Consider the following 18,266-nt stretch of genomic DNA (forward strand, 5'->3'; position numbering starts at 1 on the left):
CTGGGGAGAAGGATCAAGTATAAAAGCACTCTGGGATCTGCAGCTCTGTGAGGGGAGTTGGGGTTTCCTAACAACTCCTGGCATCCTTTACAAACTACAGTCCCCGGATTTCTTTGGAGGAAGCCTAACTGTTTAAAGTGGCATGACACTGCTTTAAATGTATAGTGCAGACGGCACCACATTCCTAGCTTTGGCTACATAAATAGCCTCTTATACTTGTATAGTTTTCAGTCACAAAAAAGTGAAACAATGAACAAGATGGGAGTGGTGATGAAGGAAGAGAGAGAAACAAATTGGAGAAATTAACTGGATACTGAATACATGCTGGCCTGAAGAGTTTCATTCTTTGCTGAAGTCTGTTTAAAAATGCCTCTGAAAATATAGATTTATGCTAGGAAATTACCTAACATTATTCCGGGGCTTAGTCAGAGGCAGGGATTAACGACTTGCCTTTGCAGTAAGCTTGTTGGGTTGTAATATGCATTTTGTTTGTGTACAACACTTAAAATGTTTCAGAAATAGACCAGTGAGAACAGCAAGTACCCCGAGGTCACAGGCGCTGGATCAACGTGGCAGAGGCAGTAGGAGTGACAGAGCAGAAATGCCCACATGGATCTTAGTTCTGTTATAGGGCAAAGCCAGCCTCTTCCTGACAGGAAAGGATTGTGCTGGAGAAAGGAGTTAACCAACTCAATAACAGAGTTGAAAGGAAAAGGGTAGCTTGGTGTACTCACCCATTGGAATTTGGGAGTACATTGTTTGTTGTAAGGCTCATACAGGAAACTTACCTTTTAATATCAGTTGGTGCATCATTTCCTAAACCCATGGATAGGCTTACCTTTTAATATGGGGATGTGTGGGTGTGTGATTTCCTAAAGCCACTTAGGTTTCTTTCTTGCTCTGTCCTGGAAGGGTTTATCCACTGAAAGAATCCAAAGTGATTTGCCAGGAACTCGCAGAGGACAGGACATAGCTTAGTGGCAGAGATCGTACTAGGCATATAGAAGGACTCAGGTTCAGTCCCTCACATCTCTATTTAAAACAATCAGCGCTGGGAAAGATGTCAGCCCGAGACCCTTAGGAGTCACTGCCAGCCAGGGTACACAGTAATGGGTTAGAAGGACAAACAGCCTGAAGGTCTAAAATGTTCTACCATTAGATAGAGTGAGGAGACCACCACTAGCAGCTAATTTTAGGTGTTATGAAAGGGCAGCCAATTGTTATTTATTTATTTATTTATTTATTTATTATTTGATTTATATCCCGCCCTTCTTCCCAGCAGGAGCCCAGGGCAGCAAACAAAAGCGCTAAAAACACATAAAAAACACATATCATAAAAACAGACCTTAAAATACATTAAAACAAAACAACTTTAAAAACATTTTTTTAAAAAAGCTTTGAAAACATCTTTTAAAAAGGGTTAAAAACATATTGTTTAAAATAAATTTAAAAAACATATTAAAAGCAATTCCAACACAGACACAGACTGGGATAGGTCTCAACTTAAAAGGCTTGTTGAAAGAGAAAGATCTTCAATAGGTGCTGAAAAGATAACAGAGATGGCGCCTGTCTAATATTTAAGGGGAGGGAATTCCATGGGGCAGGTGCTGCCATTCTAAAGGTCTGTTTCCTATGTTGTGCAGAACAGACCTCCTTATAAGAGTGCAGTGATTGACTGGGTATATAAGGGATAAGACGGTCTTTCAGGTATCCTGGTCCCAAGCTGTATAGGGCTTTGTACACTAAAACTAGAACCTTGAACTTGGCCTGGTAGCAAATGGGCAGCCAATGCAATTCTTTCAGCAGCGGGGTGACTTGTTGGTGATACCTGCCCCAGTGAGTAGTCTCCCCGCCACATTTTGCACCAGCTGCAGCTTCCGGACCAACCTCAAGGGCAGCCCCACATAGAGCGCATTACAGTAATCCAGCCTGGAGGTTACCAGTGTGTGGACAACAGTGGTCAGGCTATCCTGGTCAAGAAACTGCCGTAGCTGTCTTACCAGCTAAAGCTGGTAAAAGGCACTCCTAGTCACAGAGGTCACCTGGGCCTCTAGCGACAAAGATGGATCCAGAAGCACCCCCATACAATGGACCTGCTCTTTCAGAGGGAGTATGACCCCATCCAAACCAGGCACCTGACCAATTATCTGAACTCGGGGACCACCAACCCACAGTGTCGCTGTCTTGCTAGGATTCAGAATCAGTTTATTGGCCCTCATCCAGCCCACCACAGAGTCTAGGCAGAGGTCCAGGGCTTGCATGGCCTCTCTCGATTCAGATGTTACGGAGAAATAGAGCTGGGTATCATCAGCATACTGCTGACACCTCACCTCAAATCTCCTGATGAGTGCTCCCAAGGGATTCATATAGATGTTAAACAGCATGGGGGACAAGATGGTACCCTGAGGCACTCCATAGCACAACTGCCAGGGGGCCAAAAGACAGTCACCCAATGCTACTCTCTGAGAGCGACCCTGCAGATAGGATCTGAACCACTGTAAAACAGTGCCTCCAATACTCATCTCACCAAGTCGGCCCAGAAGGATATCATGGTCAATGGTATCAAAAGCCACTGAGAGATCAAGTAAGAATAACAGGGTCACACTCCCCCTGTCCTTCTCCCAATAAAGGTCATCCATCAGGGCAACCAAAGCTTGTTCAGTCCCATAACCAGGCCTGAACCAAGATTGGGATGGGTCAAGATAATCTGTTTCAACCAAGAGTACTTGCAATTGCTGCGCCACAACCCTCTCAATCCCCTTCCCTAAAAAGGGGGTATTTGCAACCAGTCGGTAGTTGTCACAAACCAATGGGTCCAGGGTGGACTTTTTAGTTATATCTAAACTACAGATAAAAGGCTGCTTCTAGGTTAGAGAATATGTTTGGATTTGTGTATGATATATGTGTGAAGAGTGTGTATGTGTGATCTCTGGTTGAGTTCAAGGTGCTGGTTTTGGTGTACAAAGCCCTATACAGCTTGGGACCAGGGTTCCTGAAAGATTGTCTTACCCCTTATACACCCAGTCAATCACTGCACTTTGCAGGTGAGGGTCTCCTGCAGATGCCATCTGATCAGAGGAAGTCCATTCCACACAACACAGGAAGCAGACCTTTAGTGCTGTGGTACCAACACTTTGGAATTCCCTCTGCTTAAATATTAGACAAATGCCATCTCTGCTATTTTTTTTGGCACCTACTGAAGACCTTCCTCTTTCTACAACCCTTTTAAGTAGAGACCTTATCCAAGTCTGCATCTGTGTTGGAATTGCTTTTAAAGATGTTTTTAAACCTTTTTAAAAAAGATATTTTTAAAGCTGTTTTTTAAATATGTTTTAAAGACTTTTGTTTTTATGATGTTTAGAGTGTTTTTAGTGGTTTTTTGTTTTGGTTTGCTACCCTGGGCTTCTTCTGGGAGGAAGGACAGGATATAATGTTAATAATAAATAAATAATAAAATTAATAAATGCCTGCATTAGGCCATGGTCATTTGGATTTTTTGAAAAAAAAATTGTTAACGTTTGTTAAGTTCATGATTTCAAGCACAATGGTTCATAATATCAAGGTTTTGTGTGGCAAGACACCTTTATGTGAATATTTCTCCATTTTCCCAAGGGTGGTCAAAATGGGGTTGGCACAATTTCTCTGATATTTGATAAAGCTTTGAGTTCCATTCTCCTCATCCTGTATATCCCATTTCCAGTGCAATATGTTGTGAGACATCATGAGTCTTGCTTGTCTTGTCTCAGTGCTCACCTTAAAAGTGATAATTCCTACTGTGCTAACTTGATTGGTGTGCTGCCTCCTCAGGGTTTAGAATTATATATATAGGGACTTGGGAGACTCCTTTTGTTGTGCTAAACAAGGCATTTATTAGGTTAGAGTTATGGAACTCTAGCGGTCTGTCTCTATGCTCCCTTAGCCTTACAGTAACTTCCTGTCAGGTGACATCACCCCTCTCTTTAATTGGTTAGTTTTCCCTCCAAAGCCTGCCTCAGTTTGTTTCAGTCATCAGTGAAGCTAGCAGCAGGTCTAGTAGCCTCAGCGGACAACACTCTTTTTTTTACCTCTCTCTCTCTCTCTTATTTCTCTGCCAGAATTGCCTCTGCCAGAAGCTGTCTCTCTCAGAAGGTATCTTTCCTCCATTGAATCTACCTCTTAAACAATCCTACAATATAATTCACTAATAGGCAAAAAAACCTTGCGGTTTAAGAACATACCTATAGCCCACAGATATTTCTATCCAACTTTAAAAAGCAGGGAAATTGGGCAGCTATAGTGAATGCACCAGGGGAGCAGGAGACCTGACCTCCTGTCTGAGATATTGTACTGCCCTACAAATTTGTCAAAATGCAAACACAATTTGGGTTGGTCTTTCACAGTCCAATCCACTTGCTGTGTAGCTTGGAAGAATTTGGTAACAGTGTGGTGTAGTGGTTAAGGTGTTGGACTATGAGAAGGAAGAAAGAAGAGGGGAGGGGAGGAGGAAGGTAGAGGAGAGGGGAAGGAGGGGAAAAAGCAGGTCTGATAATTTGCATGCTTATTGAGTTCAATGGGATTTACTCCTATGCAATCATGGTTAGGATAGGAAAAACTGACCATGGGGGAGGAGGAGGGGGAGGGGGAAGGAGCGTATTGGAAGGCTCAATGGAAGGGGGAGGGGAGGACACGTTTGATCATTGCATTCTTATAGAGTTCAATGGTATTTACTTCCGTGGAATCATGCTTAAGATAGGTCAAACTGACCATGGGTAGGAGGAAGGGGAGGGGAAGGAGGGGGAAGGGGAGGAGGGGATTGGAAGGGGTTGGGGATGGGGTGGGAGGGGCAAAGGAAGGGGAGGGAAGAGGGAGGGGATAGGAGGGAGGAGAAGGGATGGTGGGTTTGATCGTTTGCATACTTTTTAAGTTCAATGGGATTTATTTCTGTGCAATCATGTTTGAAAATGGAAATGGACTGCCTTCAAGTCAATCCAGACTTATGTTGACCCTATGAATAGGGTTTTCATGCTATTCAGAGGTGGTTTTACCATTGCCTTCCTCTGAGGCTGAGAGGCAGTGACTGCCCCATGGTCATCCAGTGAGCTTCATGGCTGTGGGGATTTGAGCTCTGGTCTCCCAGGTCGTAGTCCAACACTGACCTAGGGGAGGGGCAGGGAGGGGAGGGAGAGGAGATTGGGTGGGTGGGTGGGTACTGGGCAGAAGGAAGGCCCTTTTCTCTCTCTCTCTCTCTTTCTCTCTCTCTCTCTCTCTCTCTGTGTGTGTGTGTGTGCGTGTGTGTGTGTGTGGAATTGGCCCCTCTTCAGCTTCCTACAAAGTGGTCCTGCTTCAGGCAGCTGCCCCACAGGAGGTGGATGCAGAGGAAGGCTCTGAAGGGGTGCCTCACCACCAGCCTCTGGTTGAAATGGACAAGGAAGAGTGCTGCCTTTGAAGGTGGATGGAAGAGAGCTACCCACTTTTGCTGTTAGACTGTCCTTCATGTTCTTGAAGGGACAGATGGGCTTGTGTTCAAGGTGCAGAGCTGGCCAGGCAGGAATCTCCCCCCAATTTTTTTAAAGTGTTCTTAAATTTGTATATTTGTATATTTGTTTTTAATGTTTTTAATTGTTGTAAACAGCCCAGAGAGCTTTGGCTATGGGGTGGTATACAAATGTAATAAATAAATAAATAAATTGATTGATTGATTGATTGATATCCCGCCCTTCCTCCCAGCAGTAGCCCAGGGCGGTAGACAGAAACGATAAAAACACTTTAAAACATCATAAAAAGACCTTAAAATACATTAAAACAAAACGTTAAAAACATTTTTAAAAAAGCTTTAAAAACATCTTTAAAAAAAAAGGTTAAAAACATATTATTAAAGAAAACATATTAAGAGCAATTCTAACACAGACGCAGACTGGGATAGGTCTCAACTTAAAAGGCTTGTTGAAAGAGGAAAAGTCTTCAAAAGGCGCCAAAAAGATAGCAGAGATAGCAAAAGGAAAACATTGTGAACAGTATCATTGCTTTTCAGCGTTTCCCCCACCTTTTTATTCTACAGCAGGCACATGTAGCCTCCCACCCAAATTTAAACCAAAGCTGTCCCTGACCACATCCACACCAGGCCTTTATTTCACTTTGGACAGTCAGGGCTTCTCTCAAAGAATCCTGGGAAGTGTAGTTAGTGAAAGGTGTTGAGAGTTGCTAGGAGATGCCCTATTCCCCTCACAGACCTTCAATCAGAGTGGCTGATTGTTAAACCAGTCTGGCCACTGAAGCTCTGTCAGTGGACTAGGAGTCTCCTCTCAGCACCCTTCACAAACTACACTTCCCAGGATTCTCTGAGGGAAGCCCTGACTATCTCAAGTGAAATCAAAGTCTGGTGTGGGTGTGGCCCCCTGATTAGGCAAGCCCAGCTGCTGTGAGTCTGGCTTTTAGAACACTGACAGTTTACTGAGCATGCCCCGCGTTATCATAGGGTCCCAGCCTAAATTTATTAAATTAATTAAAAATCAGCCAGACATTTTTTTAACTTTTAAACTGCAGACAATGAAGGTCAGAGTATGGGGCAAGGTCAGTATTAGGATTACAGGTCCTCTGTGAACATGGCTGATTTTTAATTAATTTCAACAGATTATGAGAACTCTGGCAGAAAAAAGTCAAAAAGGGCTCTGGGGTTTTTTCCTCTCTTTTTAGACTTTGAACTCTCGATTCTCTCTGACTATTTTGTGTATTACCATGAAAATTGAGAGTGTTGTTAAGCCAGCATTTCTGAGTTCAGGACTCTAAGTTTTGTAAGGTTTTGTTTTGAAATGAACTTATGGGAAGCATCAGAACGGCATGGGGGTATTTTCAATTTAACATTGCGGAATGTGAAAAATCCCCGCTGGCTATAGTATACAGCCACTCTCGTGGCTGTATAATTACCTGCTATCAACCTTCTTCATCATCATCACCATCTTCAGATCACCATCCCCAGAGACTGTACGCTTTCTTTGAAGTTCTTGTATACCTTTGTGTTTTCTGGTTTAATAAAATAGTTCTGATTAAAAGAGAGAGATTGAGTTGACTGTCTTGCAAAGTGGGTTTCAGAACCACAGGCTCAGAACAATTGGGCTAGAAGATCTTGAGCCTATATTGGTCTTGTTTCTTTCCTGCTGAAATGACCCCTTTAAAAGAAGAGAGAGAGAGGTTGCTAAAATTTCAGAAAGTTGAATAAAAAGGACTCTTCAACCCTACCATTACTTGCTTTCGAAAAAAAGAACATTTGACCCAGCTTTAGTCTTTTTATCCTATCATTAATATATATGAATATCCATATGTATGAGAGAGCATTAGATGAAGCTATTTTAGCAGTCTCAGCAAAGAGACTAGGGTGGATTTGCAGAATGTATAATATATATGACAATTTAATGAGTTTCCAAGTTTGTCCTCTGTGTGATGGCTAATTCAGATTAAATATTTGGAATATGCTAATACTGTGTGACCCACAAAGTTGTGTTGCATGTGAAATTCATAGTTTTATCATCACATGGCAATAATTCCATGAAGCTATTATCATTCCCCCACCCATAAATGTTGCATGATTAATCTGTGGAATTATTTTACCACTTGATCTGCCATATCATATAAATAAAAGTGATAGTTAAATGAACCATCATGAATTCTAGCCCCACAGAATGGGCATCATTGACTAGTCAGATCAATTCATGTTTTTAATGTGCCCATTTCACTGAGGCAAAAACCCTTTAACCCTGTTTGAGTAGTCAACATACCATCTGAAGGGTTTTACCGGAAATCAAACAGAAGGTGCAAGATCGGCCTTTGGAGAAAGTCAGATGTTAAATGCTCTTCACTGGACTTGCCTTTGTTGGCTGGTTTGGTAGGAGAGGCTTGGCAGAAGCATTCTCGTGTGTTCTGTACTTTGGAGTCTGGGATCTGCACTGCTTTAACACAATAATGGATCCTACAATTTGGTCTTGTTCATCAAATTTGTAAAGCATGTGGCAGTGGGCAGAATACTAGATGTGGTCTGGGAGGACTATATTCAAATCCAAGCTTAGCCATGAAGTTTTCTGGTGGACCTTGAGTCAGTCATATTCTCTCTCAATCTTTTAAGATAAAGGGTCCCAGGCTATGTTCTGAAGGCACATGAGGTCACCACCTTGCTGAAGCTAAGCAGGTCTAGGCCATTGTTGGTGCCTGGATGGAAGACCCTCTGGGAACCATATGTATGCTGCCTTGGGTTCTATAATGAGAGAAAGGTGGGATATAAATGTAATAAATCAATCAATGGGTATACACATTTCAATGTATGCTACTTTGATTAACTGGGAGGATGGGAGGCAAACATAATAAACAAAAATGTGAATGGTCCAGATATTTAAGTTGCATCTCCTGTGCTTCTGACATGGAAGTCAAGCTGGCACATACTAGTAGGAATGAATAAATCTGTCAATTTTGATTTTTCTTAGTTTCTCATTTTTCTAGCCTTTTGTTCATTCACCACATTTCCACATCAGTTTACATTAAAAAAAAGGCATCAGAAAAATTCATCAGCCTACAGTACATATTTTTGCAAGCAGGTTTTCCAAATATAATGCATTTTTGTATGTTATTTTCACTAAGCTATACATGCTTATGTATACTTTCTCCTAATATATGCATTACTGTACCCTTTTTTAAAAAAAAGTGAACTACTTAGCAAAATCAGAAGTGTGAATTTTGCTGGATAGCTGATTATATTCAAATGCAAACTGCACTTCTCTCCCTGTTCCTAGAATATACAGAGTTCCCAGGCTATCTCCTATCCAGGCACTGTCCAGTCCTAGCCCTATATAGCTTCTGCAAAGTAGTTGTATCATGTGCCTTGAGGAGATGCTGTAACCAATTCCCTTGCAAATATAATGACCCTTGAGAAAAGTCCTGCTGAGCAATACAAAATGGTCTTCTGACTGTGTTCTTATGAGCCAAGTATTAGACCCTCGTGTGAGGGTTATTCAGAAGGCTCACATCTATATGTTCCCTACATGTTCAGTCAAATCATATCAGGACTGTGGTGGAAAGGACACCCTGGGATAAGGCTTTTTTATGGCTGCTATGTGATGTGGAACCTTTGGCCATTCAGATGTTGTTAGACTAGGGGATGGGGAACACATGGACTGGAAAATGTTGTAGCAATACAGATCTCACCATCCCTGAATTATGGTCACCTTGGCTGGGGACTGATGGAAATTGAAGCCCAACAACACCTGGAGGGCCACGGGTCACTCATCCCTAGCATGAATAGTTCTGGAATAGAGATGTATACTTCTTTTCAATGTGTGAGTTGGTGCTCTTTCTTGCTTCATGTAAGCATTTTTCTCAGTCACCATACTGGGGTTTAAAACAACAGGGTTTTTATATTCTTGATGGAGAAGGAAGTTGAAGGTGAGTTACTAGGTATCCCTGTGGACATTATAACATGACCTATACCTTTTAGAAAATAGTGTCACAAAAATAATAGGAAAGAACATTCTTCTGCAACCAGAAAAAAAGATCAACATTCTGTAGAGTTTCATCTTAGCAGAGACTACTAGAGCTCAACACAGCATGTATTTCCAGTTCTATGAGCTTTCTCTACTTTCCACATATATGTTTAGCAGAACGCATTGCTGTTAAGGAAACATCCAGTATGGAAAATATTTTGGTACATTAGTGGCAGAACGCGGTTACCCCTGCAGCCCTTGATCAGTTTGCACAGTCTCTGAAATGTCTCCTCCATGCAACCAAAGTTTCCCACTACTGGGAAATATCTTCACACTAAAGGTTTGTTTACAAGGAGTTGATGTTTCCACTTACTGGAGTATTAAGGCAGTTGTTTTTTCCAACCACTAAGTAGATCTAAACATTAAGTGTTTCTTGAGTTGGTTTTCCAGCTCTTGGGCTGCTATAAACATTAAGTTTTTGTTTGAAAAAGACCCCCCTTCCAAAAAAAAGGAAAATGAAAAAGGGGGGGGACAAAAAAAGAAGGTTGCTTTTCCAGTTAGCCACATGCAACATAAAATATAATATTTGTAAAGATTTACTTTATCTTCTAAAAATATCTTGTGCAATATTTTGATTTCATTCACATAAGTCAGTGGAGCATTGTGCTGAGAAAGGGGATGATTATTTTTATTGGCTGTTGTTGCCAAGTTTGTATACCATGAAATCCAGACTTCTTGCTTTCCTACTGACTGAAATGATAATGCTCTGGTGTAATGGGGCAAACCTTGTGAGCTCTAGCAACTAATTTTATGAATGGAAATGTGTGTAACTGCAGTGTCTATAGCCTGGAAAAGAAAGTGGGAGAAACCAGATCCTTGTGCCATATCTATCTATCTATCTATCTATCTATCTATCTATCTATCTATCTATCTATCTATCTATCTATCTATCTATCTATCTATCTATCTATCTATCTATCTATCTATCTATCTATCTATCTATCTATCTATCTATCTAATCTACCCACCCACCCACCCACCTACCTTTGGCTGAGTTTCAAAACAGACTTGCAGCTTACAGACAGCTAGAAGGGGTGGTTCCATGCACAAGACCTTGGGAAGGATGCCAGATCTGAGAAAAGAGCTAAAGCTGGAAGAGATTAGGAAGCTGCCTTACACTGAGTCACACCATTGGTATATCTATCTCTGTATTGCCTATCCTGAATGGCAGTGAACTGTCCAGGGTTTTAGATGGAAAGGTACCAGGGATTGAACCTGGAACCTTTTTCATGCAAAGCATGTAATCTACAACTTAGTCAGGAGTGGCCAGTGGGAGACAATTGGCTCCAATCAGCGTTTTTGTCTTTGGAAAGTGATCTGATGTCAAAAGAGATCTTCAAGTGACCTCACTATGACAATGTTTGAAATACTCCTATAAAAGCGAGTGTTTCAATAGTTTTTTCTCTGAAGGGATGATGAAAAAGATGAAAGATGAACATACTAGAAATGGTTGCCTGTTGTTATCAAAAGAAGGTCCTAAAATGGATGGAATGGTGACAAAATAATACATAAATATAGAACATGCATACTTATACCTCAAGTTCTTTTTATGGTATATATGGATCTATATTTTAGGAACTGGACCACGGAAAAGTGCTTCAAAATTTGGAAAGACTGCAAATGATTGTTGTTGTTTTAACAGAGTGGGCATTTCCTGAAGGCTCAAGCATTGTTTTGTGAATTTCATGACAATGCCCCATTTTAGAAAAACCAAGATATCCTTCTTTCTTTTCTTCTGTGAAGACCTGGATTGACTAGCTGGAAATATTACTTGGTTTCTGTATTTGTATTGGATCATGGATCAGAAGGAAGTTACAGTATGTACTGGCTTTTGAACTGAGCTTTCAACTTCGTGGTTCAAAAGTAGAGGCTGAGCAGAATAAACCAGAGCTGTTTATACAGTTTTCGTTGACTCTACTAAAAGAAAGGGAAAAAATGGTTTACATGCAGGGAGGATACTTTCTTGGGGCTACTTCCAAAGTGAGGCTCCCAGACATTTGAATATCTGACCAATGGTAATTTCATGGGTGGGCTATGTGGCTTTTGGAAGAAAGACCAGATATTGCTGTGGCAAGGTGCTTGTGAAGCTCTAATGGTACTTTTCACTATACCATCAATTTTTGTAATCAGGAACCTGTTCCTGAGTGCAAACAAACCATCTCATAAAGTGCATCTGAATCTGCTACTTCAGGAAGAGCTGGCCTGACAGTCCTGAGTTATCTGTGACAGGCAGCTGGGAAAAGCAGTTATGATCAAATACTGAACCTCGTGAAACTTAGATGCAGTACTAACATGAACCTGGGACAAATTAAGTTGTTGCTGGCTTATTGCTAATAATCTAATTGTTTTTGGGAGATGTCTTGGATATGATGGAGAAATGGAGGTAATACTAACATTTTTACAATGTGAACCTATTCTTGTTTACTCAGAGGTAAGTCCCATTCTGTTCCATAAGGCTTACACTCAAGTAAGGGTTTACGGAATTCCATAATTACCAAAAACTATTGGTTTGGACAGGAAGTGGTTAATGGAGCTAGAAAGACTGCTAAAGCTTGTTGAAGCAAGCTGGCTGGTTCTGGCTATATTTCCCCCCTTTTTTAGGGGGATCTCTTACTTATTGCTCTCAATAGTGGGAAAATAGCTAAATGTTCCTAGAGGATTCTAAAAGGAATAGGGGCACAATCTAAGGATGGTGAAATCTAGCTTTCTGTGTGCCTGTGGGGGAAAAAATGATAGAAACAGTCATTTTGAAATGGAGACTAAGAAAGCGGCAGAGACCGAGCTTTGAGCTTTGACTAGTAGGGATAGGCGAATTTGTCAATTTTGGTTGCTCCCAATTTCTAATTTTTCCAGTTTCAAGTTCAGTTCTTCACATTTCTACATCAATTTGCTTATTTTAAAAAAACTTATGAAAATTTATCAGCATTTCAGTCCAAATTTCTCCTTATACTTACTTTGCTATGAAATTTTCCCTAATATCCACATTTTTACAAAGCAATTTTTCCTAACATAATGCTTTTTTGTATGTTATTTTCAATAGCATATAAAATTAGGTACTTTCCCCCCTAGTATATGCATTTTTGTACAATTATTTTGCTGGAGGACTGCACTGCAAAATTTGGAGAAGTTAATTTTGAAGGATGGCTGTGTTTCAATCCACATATTGTTTCAAAACGGCGATCCTGGCCCCCTCCCCCAGCTTTGCTGTTGGCGGGGAGGATTGCTTTTGCACCCAGCCCAGCCTTGATGGGGCATGACTCCTGGTGCCAGGGGCAGATGGTTAGTCTGCCTGGGGCCATGCGCAAAGCCACTTGGTTGGTTGGCTTTCGCACCTTTCCCTTTCTCCCACTCATTGCCCCATTTGTCTTTAGTGTGGGCTTCGCTGGTTGCCACTAGGGGGCCGCACAGGAATTTTTTCCTTCTAGATGTCCTTTTGACAGGGAGGTTGTTTTGCCTGTATTACACTGGGGATCAATGATGTGTTGGAGTGATTTTAAATAGGTTTGGCAGGGTCAGTGCGGGATTAGGGGAAAAGGGGCTAAGTGGAAAGAATTCAGTGAGAACCTTGAGGCATTTTCTAGAAGGTGAAGGGGGGGTTCCTCAGACGTGTCTATCAAAGCCTCAAGGCCAGATGCTGGGGACAGGAACCCTCCTTGAGGATTGCCCAGATCACAGACTCAGTGCCTCAAGGCTGGAGTTGGGGGTGAGATGGACATGATTCCCTAGGCATAGATAATGTGCCGGCAATGAAAGGTCAGGAGTAGCTAGTTCACTATTCTGCAGCCTAGGTTACGCGCTCAAAAATCTGAGCTGCTGGAATTAAGTTCCGTAGCACTCAGATTTATACGGGCCCACACTGATCTTTTAAAATTATCCAGGTCCCCTCCACAGATTTCAGTCTTGAGGATTGGCTTAATTCAGTTTTCATTTTCTATCATTTGCTTTAATTGGTCTAATGTGGTTTAATTTGTTAATTGGCATTAATAGTGCCCGTTCTTAACCCATATGCTTGTGTCTGCCTCATCATTTTGGGTGAGTCTGGATGCAAAGTATGAATTATGTATATTCACCTTTAAATGTGAACTGAGCCAAATTTTTCATCCATCTCTACTGGCCAAGTGCCTCTTAGGGACCACCTCTGGGAATCTGATGTAGGGTGATGGATTTGCTGGTGTTAGAGCTTTATGTTGTGCTGCCACTTATGCTCAAAGTGTGCATTTATAAGTAATCTCAAGTACTGCAGAAATGGTATAAGAATCCAGTGATTTCTCCTTCCAAAAGAAACCAAACCCAAGTAAGTGCTGCACCCCTGAAATGTCTCACTGCAAAGAGAGCAGGCTTGTGCAGGCCTGGAGGAGAAATTTGTTCACTCCACATTTTAAAGCAAATAGACCTAATTTGCCAGTCTTGGATTTATAGGTGGGTTGCAGCACAACTATCAGTCAGTTTATGCACTTCTCTGAATTTTGTGATGCTGTTTCAGGATTTTTTTAAAATGTGTATTTTAAGGGAAAATGCAAACAAAAAGGTATATTTTAGGAGAAATGCAATGAAAAAGAAAAGCTTACTGAAATATGTGTGGGGGATGTATACATAATGCAACTTTATGGGAATAATGTATACAAAATGCTGCTTTATGGGAAAGAAGGCACAACCAAATGCAAGTTTATGTGATTTTTTAAAAACAAATCTGCAAAAAAGGGACCGAATGGACTGTTACTGAGTGCAGAATGGAAATAGGCTCATGTAACTATATGCTCATCCATTCATAAATATAGCAACAAAAAGCAGTTGTGAATTCTGAAAAAATGAAATTTTAAGCAGAAATAGATAAATATAGGTAAACTAATTATCTGTTACGGGTGTGCACTGGCTCTATGTGTACCCCAAATAATGAGGCAAATCAGGGTTATTGAGGTCATGATCTTGTTTCCGAGTGCCATTAATAAGGTGTCCAGAGGCAGATCAGGGACACCTTCAGCTCTATGACCTCAGGTTTTTTCCCCAAAGTTAAATGCATAACCCCCACCTTCTCTTTTCTGAGAATCACAATGAAGCTAACTGGGGAAACACTCAGAGGTCAAGAGGGGAGAAGATGGAGGGGGAGGGGAAGGGAAGGGGTGAGGAGGTGGAAGAGTCTTTGTTTTGGTGAAGTGGTTTTATCACAGTGAATTGTTTAATGAGGCTACTATAATCACAGTGATTTGGGGAAGGAATGCTGAAGGAAATAAACAGAGTTGTTCTTCACATGGGTTGTCATTCTCCTCTGAGTTTTGGTTTTAACAGCAGGGAGGAAGCAGTAGAGTTAAGACTATTGAGGTGGCCGCCATCTTTACTGTACTTTCCCGCAATGAACAATTAATAATCATAGCTTTCTGTTTCCCTCCCCCCAGAGGGTACTTCCAGGAAAGGGGAGCTCATGAGAAAATGTAGCCTCTAGAGCCATTTGTCTGAAATTTTACAGGTTTCTTAACAAGGGGCACATCCCTCGTGTCCCCAGTTTTCCAACTGATTGCCCTCCCCCCAAAAAACTGTGATTTCTATTTTCCCATCTCCAAATGGTAAAATTTGTCCTGAAAGAACCACTGCACCTATCCTTTTGAAATTTGACAGTCTCCATCCTCTCAAAAGGGGCAATCACAGCTGTGGTTTTGCATCTAATTCTGGCAGAAAATAAAAAGCTAGAGAAAATAAATAAACTTTAAAGGTTTCCTCTGTGAAAACCTCTAGATGGATCTGCCTGAAGTTTACAGGCTTAATCCACTCTGGACGGGGTCATTTGCCTGCAAATTTCATTCACTTGAGCAAAAAGGTAACAAAGTTATAGCTGTTTTTAGATTCTCCATTGTAATTAAAAGGGGTGAAACAGAGATTTGAATTTAACAGATCAGATTTGGACTGAAATAGCAAATTGAACTGGAACAAAGCAGATCTGAAATATATTGGGCAGCTTCCAAATGCTACAGATACGAGGTGAAACTAATGGTCCTGCATATCTCTACTATCTATCTGTAAACATTCAAACACACCTCTTTGTGTTTATGTGGTCACACACATAACAAAGGGACACTGTATATATTTCAGTCACTGTGTTTTTGTTGTTGTCTGGCCATTGATTTACTGTTTTTTTCTGTTCTTTTGAGCCTCTAGCCTCTCATATTCTTCTTTTCTCTATGATCTCTATAGTTTACATCTTCATTTTCTTGTTGAGGGATAACACTCCCCCCCAATCACATCTCCTGCAATGGTAAATTCCACATACCTCTCTCCTATCTAACATGATAGATGACTGCGTTATAAGCATTTAAAGGTACATAGACATCCAAGAGTTGATTAAGTGTTTTGCATGTGAAAGAGTACCATACAAATAATAACCTCCAGAAATTGCAGACAGTATTATGTTTCCATTCCTGATATCTGACTGCTGAAATGCTCAGCTATCAAGCTGCATCAAGAATCATGTGGAATATTTACAAATTCTGATTAAGCAAGAGACACAGTAAGTATGTCTTCTGCTACTCATATCTTCTCTGGTCCTCTCCTCCACGTTCTGTGTGATATTCCTGGAGTCCTGCTTGCAACAGCAGGACATATATACAATGCTGCTGTTCTGCTAGGGCAGCAATAGACTTCTGTTTCCACCATAGAACTTTCCCCTTCTCTCCCTTGTGAGCCCACCCCCAAGCACCCACAAAATCTGCTCCGGAGGCTTGGAGGACTCTCTGGAGCAAATTTTTAGGTCACACAGGGAAAGGAGAGGAAGGTTATTCTATGTTACTCAATGAATGGCTGTAAAAATGCTATGAGATAAATGATATATAGATTCCATGGATATCAACAGAAGTCTTACATATATCAGACACTAACACCCATCTTTTCCCAAGTTTTCTGCCTTGCAAAAAATCCTATGATATTTCTGTGTTGCTTCACAGAGAGTCTCCCATTTAAAAACAAACAAACATTCAAGACATTGGCCCCTGGTCATCAAATAAATTGTTACCAGATCAATACCAAAGTTTTTATATGTGATTTTTTTGAGAGGGGGGAATAGGGGCTTAGATATATACAATGCTCCTGAATTCCCTCACATGGCTCTTTTTATACTTATGACTTTTTCTGTACCAGTGCTGTGCTGAAAATTTCTCCTGCATTTTTATGACCATTCTCCATCTATTTATGAGAAAATAAATTGCATTTGAAAGTTATCAAAGGGGAGAGAAAAAAGAATCAGTGAAATGCTCATGGATCGGGTATAAGGTTTTCATTTCATTTACCTTACTTTTCAGTGGGTTGAGGAGTGTTTTGTATGTGTCCTTTCTTTCATTCTACACACCATCACATCAGTGATCTGCACTCTGCAGCCTTCCCAGGTGCCCGTGCTTCCATTAAAGCCCTGGGGAAGATATCATGAAGTAACTCCTCCCATGGGGCTTTTTCAGATCAGGAAGCATAGGCAGCCAGGGAGGCTGCACCATGCTGGAGAAATGTTTACAGGAATGAAAAACTCATACACTACTTTTGGCCCCGTCACAATGATAAGGTAAGCTCAAAACCCACACTTCCCAAAATTCTGAAGAAATTTTCTCAAGTGTCCTGGTGAGGCAGAAAAGTTGAAGCCTCTTTCACTGAGAAAGAAAACTGGAGGACAGATTTCATCACAGCACTATCTCACTGTGTTCCTCCTTTTTTCCTGTTTCTCCTGTGCTGGACTTTCACTACTTTGTCCCCAGACAATCAACGATCCCACAGTGTGATAGCACAATGTTAAGAAAACAATCAGGGATTGAGTGAGCAGGATGACATCTCCACACTACATAGTCAATCATATTTGTCTATCTAATGTAATAACTGACAAAAAATGAAGCAGTATAGTACTGTGCAGCTTGAGTGCAGCTCGGTGCAGCTTGAGGACGTGGACAAGGTGCTTGGACAGGTGCGTGCAACCACCTCTATATTAGATCCTTGCCCCTCTTGGCTAATAAAAGCTAGCAGGGATGGCACTGCCGGCTGGGCCAGGGAAGTGATTAATGCCTCTCTATGTGAGGGGGTGGTCCCGAACTGTCTTAAGGCGGCAGTGGTGAGACCACTCTTGAAGAAATCCTCCCTGGACCCTGAAAATTTGAATAACTACAGGCCAGTAGCAAATGTGCCATTCCTGGGCAAGGTTCTGGAAAGGGTGGTTGCATCCCAGCTCCAGGCTCTCTTGGATGAGACCGATTATCTGGATCCATTTCAATCGGGTTTCCGGCCCGGTTTTGGCATGGAGATGGCCTTGGTTGCCCTGTATGATGACCTTTGTCGGGAGAAGGACAGAGGGAGTGTAACCCTGTTGATTCTCCTTGATCTCTCAGCGGCTTTTGATACCATCGACCATGGTATCCTTCTGGAGAGGCTTGCGGATTTGGGAGTTGGAGGTACTGCTTGGCAGTGGTTCTGCTCCTATCTAGCAGGTCGTCTCCAGAAAGTAGTGCTTGGAGAGCACTACTCGATGCCCTGGGCACTCCAATATGGAGTTCCGCAGGAATCAGTTCTGTCCCCCATGCTCTTTAACATCTATATGAAGCCGCTGGGTGCTGTCATCAGGAGTTTTGGAGGGCGTTCACATCAGTACGCTGATGATACGCAGCTCTACTTCTCCTTTTCATCTTCTTCAGGTGAGGCCGTCAAGGTGCTAAACCGATGCTTGGCCGCGATAATGGACTGGATGAGAGCGAACAGATTGAAGCTCAATCCAGACAAGGCTGAGATGCTGTTAGTGAATGG

This window comes from Rhineura floridana, chromosome 3 (genome assembly GCF_030035675.1).
Source record: "Rhineura floridana isolate rRhiFlo1 chromosome 3, rRhiFlo1.hap2, whole genome shotgun sequence".
In the NCBI taxonomy this organism is placed as follows: Eukaryota; Metazoa; Chordata; class Lepidosauria; order Squamata; family Rhineuridae; genus Rhineura; species Rhineura floridana.